General features: G+C 42.3%; 1 protein-coding gene and 1 long non-coding RNA gene across 2 annotated transcripts in view; one reads left to right on the top strand and one right to left on the bottom strand.

Annotated features, from left to right (window-relative positions):
- HSD17B12 (hydroxysteroid 17-beta dehydrogenase 12) overlaps positions 1–6,371 on the bottom strand; it is an 85,092-nt gene that overhangs the window by 73,278 nt on the left and 5,443 nt on the right.
- On the top strand, positions 7–2,722 carry LOC113977856. The gene is made up of 2 exons (XR_003537425.1): positions 7–1,411; positions 1,569–2,722. It is a non-coding gene; the product is annotated as an uncharacterized LOC113977856 (long non-coding RNA).

Genomic DNA, 6,371 nt, shown 5'->3' with positions numbered 1-6,371 from the left:
AGGGAGAAAGGAGGAGAAGGGAGAAAGGAGGAGAAGGGAGAAAGGAGAAAAGGCTTTTTAAAGAACAGTATCATTGCTCCAAAATTTAGGAATAAGGGCAAAAGTTCAGACTGCAGAAAATCCACAGCTAATAAGTATATGCATACAGGAGGTACTGCATTGGACATTAAAAGTTTTGAATGGCATGCCATATGACCAATTCCCCCCAAAATAAGATCCTAAAATGAAAATGTAAACCAATTTCTACAGTAAAGGTTATTTTAAAACAATATGCATTTATGAAATAAGATATACTCTTACTCAAATCTACTTCCTCACTTTGTACAGAATTTGTGCTAAAAGTAAGTTTGAAGAGACCAATTCTAGGTTAGTGTACAAGAAACATGGTTTCAATCCAAAGCTTACTTACAGTGACTGAAACAAGCTAGTCTACACCGGTATGTCACACTAACATTTCTCTGAACAAATGCATTATTTTCAGATGTTGCCAAGGCAATGTTTTATATCAGCAATTCTACACTTTGATTTAAACAAAACCAGCAATAACATAGAAGTGACAAATCCAGCCGTGATGAGATGCTACCACAATTCTGCATAGGTGGCAGCTTGAAAATCCACCTCTTTCATTTTACTAAAATTTCTTGGATTACAAAGACTTTTGGATTTACAGATTCCCTACCACATCCCACACCCCATTTTCAAACACTGTAAAACGTCAAGATTTTGCTTAACAGAACAAGATCCTGAAATATAGCCAAACACAACCAGTCTGTCCTTAAGGACAAGACCACAGAAAGAACAGAATACTAAACTACTGTAGAAGGAATGACAAAAAGTTTTGTCTTGAAATTAATACCCTAGCTATCAAATCAATACAAGACGATTATTCTAGTTTTTGAAAAGGAAAGGAGCTAGTTAAATCTGTTAGCAAGGACTTCCAAAACCATACTTTGCAACTCACAAACAATCCTCTCAAACCCACAAGAGGTACATGCCACCCATCTTGACCCACAAAGAACCAAGCAAAACAGGACTCTGGAATAGCCCATTAAAATGGGACCAAGCAACAGAACTGAAAACACGCTCCTCCTGCAGTTTTAGGCTCCATTTCAGCCAGCGTAGCTGCATGATGTCACCCCGTCATCCATTCTTACCTGCTTCCTCAGCATCTCTTTGCCAGTTGCTTTTCAGGCAGCTCAGTAAGCTGACCCAGCTACCTACAGCTGATCTTTCTTGCAGAATTAGTTGTCAGCCACACAAGCAGACCTCACTCACACCACCACAGCCACACATCGACTGGAGGTAACATAAGGGAAGCAGCGAGAGCTCACAGCCAGTGACTAGAGCAGCAGCAATTCTTTTGGCAGCAGCCTGGTCTTGGAGCAATTCGAGCTGACCACTGGGCTCAACTGTATCCTCAATATATAGTTTCATAATGCTGCCAGGTTTCCTTTCTGTTGCACCAGCACTGAAATTCATATGACCAAAGCAGTCTATGGAGCATAAATAGCCCCAAGTGACTAATTTTCTGCAGGGTAGACTCCTTAACCAGATCATCGCATGAACAGACCAACATCAGTGCCAGCACAAGGAGGAAAAAAGCAAGAGCAGAGTTCTCCATCTACCTTCTCTCTCCACACCAAACTTCTACATCAGAAAGCCATGATGTAAAACCACATGCTCAGTCTTGTGACTGAAGGCATCTCATTTATAAACTGACACCATTGATTCCAATGTAAGGGACATGAACAAGGCTGTGAAGGTTGGAGTGAACACCCAAGAACTGGCAATAAATAGCAAAGATGAAGAACCAGTCCACCAAATGGGGTATTCTATATGCAAATCTAGGAATCAACACAAAGTTGTGGAGCCCCAAAAGTTTTGACATAGATCTGGGTCTACCAGGACAAAAATACTGAGGTAAAGAGATGATATTAGAACACCTGTAAAATGATAAGAATACACATTCCTTTCTGCCATGCAAGACAAACACTAGCTTGGACACGCAGGACATCTGAGGGCAGGAACAAACTGCAAGACACTCTAACTCTAATAGCTTGTTCAACTACTGACAGGGTAGCAGCTTTTTCCAGCAGTGCAGTGATTGTCTACTGCCCTATCCTTCTCCTGGTTGCTGCTCCTCCCTCCTGTTAGAGTCACTGAGTCACAGAATATTCTGAGTTGGGAGATCTGACTTTTAAGCCATGATGAATCACCTCTACTCGTCACACTCTGGAGATGGAGAGCTCTTGTAGCAGATAGGACTCAGACATCAGGAGCACTGTATTTTTCAAGAAAATATATTTGTGAAAAACAATAGTAAGTTACAAATTTATAGCTCAAGCACTTTTGCTGGTAGGATAAGTATCCTGGGGAAGGGAGCAGAGGGACCAAAGCCTATGGGAAACAGGTTTTCCAGAGATGAGAACAGATACAAGGGAAGAGTTTTGGAGAAACAGACCAGCCAGTCACAGATAAAGAACATGAAACTGGGTCTTTTTGGTGAAGTACAGTACAGAGAAGAACAGCATGTAAGCGTTGATTGGGTAGCAGCAACTGCAGAACTATAGGTAGTTCTCCGCCTTCTGCTTTCTGTATCTACACACATTCTTCCACACCTCTGCATCTAAAAGCAGACACTTTGGAAGGAGACCAGATTCTTCAGTCTCTGCACAACAAGCTCCTCCCCTCAACAATAAAAACCTTTGCCCCACTGAGTTTATCCCTCATGTCCCATTCCCCTTCTCTCATTACAGCCTTTCTCCCTTTCTGCTTCAATGGTAGTCTTCTAACACACATGAAAAACCTTTGGAAAAAATCTTTGTGATTAACATTCCTAGAGCTGAGCTCCCCAACTCTGCTCTTCCTTGTCCAGTGAGTAGAGAGCTCCTCAAGAAGTAGAAGCCCAGTTGTTCCTCAGGTTACTGCCATGATTGATGGAATACCCCCTCCTAGAACACACAGCTCACGATTACTTAGGAGGAGAAAACAGAAGCGAGGTATAAAAAACAGAAAAAAAAACAAAGATGCAACCAAACCCAAATCTGTACAGTCAACTAGACAGTAAGTTCTGCACATACACAAACCATGCCTGAACCTGAGCCACCCAGCTGTCTCCCACAACTGAGAAGCAACTGAGTCATGAGCAAAAAACAAGAGAACCCTCAAGAGAAAAAGAAGCAGGGAGGGTAATAAAAATGGGAAAAGAAATACAAGAAACAATGGAACAGGCATTATTTTCCCTGAGGCTCAGCTTCTGGACATCTCAACTCTAATTTGAAGAACTGCTACACATGAGGATTCTTTCAAAACCCACAACCAAACCCCAGGATTTTAGGTGTTACCATCTGTTGCTGAGGGTAAGGGAGTAAATTAGAAGCTCAGTAGGAAATTTTGCATATAGCTCTTTTGCCATGTTAGCTGGAGAAGCTTATATTGTGGATCAGGATTTCAGCTCTGCTAATGACTCACTCAGTGGCTGATGGTGTACTGCTCTAGACTTCAACTCCAGGAATCTGGAAGTTGCACAGATTGAAAAACAATATATCACATTAAGGTTAAATAATCAAGAGTCAAAAAAAAAAGAAGATCTAAGATAGAATTCTTTGGTACAATTATAAGTGCTACAGGGGAAGGAACTCAAATTGCTCCAGTTCTAGCATTTTCAGATATTAATGTACTCAATCTGAAAAATCTTTTGCTTTTCTCTAGGAACCCTGGTTTCCTAAAGCATACCAGTAAGTGAGCAACAGAAGTTATCTGAAACTACAAGTAGCAACCCTAAATCTAATTAGGCAAGTAATTAAACCATGCAAGCCCAACACGAGATGCTTTACCTACCAGTTACAGTGTTTATCCCATATTTGTATTCATATACAAGCCTACAGAATCACATTTGGCATTTCTGTTAGAATAATTAGGAGATACTTTCTTACTATCATCCCTTTCATAGCAGACATGATCATCCCAACCATATGTATTAGGGATGAATATATTCAGCCTGGAGAAGAGGAGACTGAAAGAAGACCTCATCACAGTTTACAACTTCTTCATGAGGGGAAGAAGAGGGGTCTTCCCCCCTTCACCACCTCTCTGTGGTGACTAGTGACAGGACCCAAGGGAATGGTCTGAAGTTGTGTCAGAGGAGGTTTAGGTTGGATATTACAAATAGGTTCTTCACCCAGAGGGTGGTTGGGCACTGGAACAGGCTCCCCAGGGAAGTGGTCACAGCACTAACCTGACAGAGTTCAAGAAGCGTTTGGACAATGCTCTCAGGCACGTGGTGTGACTCTTGGGGATGGTCCTGTGCAGGGCCAGGAGTTGGACTCAAGGATCCTTGTGGGTCCCTTCCAACTCAGCATATTCTGGGATTCACAAGACCAAGAACAACATGTTTCACCCACCTACCAAAAAACAATTCCCAGGTGGAGAACTACTGCAGTTCCCCCCAAATGACACTCTCAACTCTGCCCTCACACCTTCAGGGCTTCCTAGCTTACTTGTTCTTTACACAGGAGAGTATTTACCCAACTGGCAGCAACACCCAGCACGATTCCAGTTGGACTTCTTTGCTGGAGACACTTCTGTGCTCCTCACTTCTACACAAGGCCTTTCCTTGCTGTCACCAGGGTGCTTCACAGATAATCTTCCCAAAGGGAGGGAAGTACACTGGACAAAAAAGGAAAACAAAGAAACAGGAGAAAGATACTACTCTAGATTACATCCTTGTATAAATTCTCTAGTTTTAATTAACCAGTTTCCATTACAAGTATCCCTACTTTAAAACACACAGAAGGCTGAGAGAATGAGCTAGCTTAAAATAACACAGCTATTCATCCCCCAGGCTAATAAATTTTCAAGCATTTCCCTCTCAGGCTGTTTATCAGAGATGGGTATTCTTTTCACCTTAATGCAAACATCTGTCCTCCACACATCATTAGGTTTTTTGGGTTTTTTTGGAGATGTACTGTACTACAGCATTTAACCCTTCTTCACATACATCTCTGTTCCTGCAGTAAACACGGCAAAGCCTGCTCATATTCTGAATCAAACTCCAGAGCTGGAGATTATGAGCCTGATTGATGCTGAGGCTGGTGGTGCCCACACATACACCTTTAGTGTGCTGGCACAAGCCAGAAGTGGAAGGCTGAAGTCCATCAGCGGGGACACATGAGAACTGGAGATGGGACTCTGGACTTCTGGGCGGAGTATTTGCTCTCCCACTCCTGAGCACAGATTGCAAGAAGGAGCACTCAATGCAACAAGTGTTGAGCAATCCTACTAAGCAGAGATTTTAAACAGTGAGTAACATCATGTGCAAAGGAAAACACCTGAAAGATGCAGTCAAGCAGCAGAAATACAACAAAATTGTAGAAAACAGCATTCCTTTACACTGTCAGGAAGCAAAACTAATTTTAGGATATGTTAGTAGCAATAGCCTACGTAAAAAATACTAGAGAACCTCCCTGACTCACCAAGAGCTGCAAGGTCTCTGAAGGAGTTGCAGCCCACTCAAGCACCACACAATGCAAGCTGCTGAGTCTAGAGAAACAGGGTCAGAGATCCCACTTCTCCTGGGTTGCTCTGGAAGAGCATCACTTGCTTAGTCCAACAAGGAGCAAGCGGGAGGGAGACACTGACAGAAGTTTTCTAAATTACCAACTATAAATAGGATTGATGACTAAAGGGAGACAGCTAACTTTTTTACTAGAGAAAATTCAGGATGGATACTTGGAAATGTTACATGGCGAATGGGAAAAGAAAAAGCCACACACACTGGAGAAGCACTCCTGGGAAGTTCAGAGAGGATTAGGACACCAGCACCAGCTTGTTCTCAAAACCACTCTTCAATGCATAACCCTTCAGAAGCACTTTGCAAACAGCCATACAAAAAAAACCAAAACATGCTCCGAGTTCAGGCTGCACATTTCACTTGAGCTGTCACGATCACGAGTTAGTTACAAGCAAACTGGCAAATTTTCACATGTTCTTAACATTACTTTCTAGGTTGATGAGTGCCATGCTTTATTTCACACATGGGTAGAAGTGTTTGTGTAGAATTCAGAATCAAGAACAAGGCCAGAAAACCTTTCCAATGGATCTGAAGTGCTGAAGATGATAAATCCCTGAATAAGTGATTCTGCTAAAGAACAAGAGAACTAAAAGCTTTTCCTAAAGCTTTGCACACACCAGCCAAGCACTTGCATGCAGGGAAAACTGGGAGTTGGGCAGAGCCTCTCCTCTCACAACCTGCAAGGAGAGCAGGTTGAATTCCTTTCGCTTCCCTACTAACTACACTGTCACCACACATAGCACTAGTGTTGCACAGTGATTTGTGCAACAGTGATTTGTGCAACAGTGATTTGTGCAAC

This window comes from Neopelma chrysocephalum, unplaced genomic scaffold (genome assembly GCF_003984885.1).
Source record: "Neopelma chrysocephalum unplaced genomic scaffold, ASM398488v2 Primary Assembly neopelma1_24, whole genome shotgun sequence".
Taxonomy (NCBI): Eukaryota; Metazoa; Chordata; class Aves; order Passeriformes; family Pipridae; genus Neopelma; species Neopelma chrysocephalum.
This window is presented reverse-complemented; position numbering and strand designations above follow the sequence as displayed.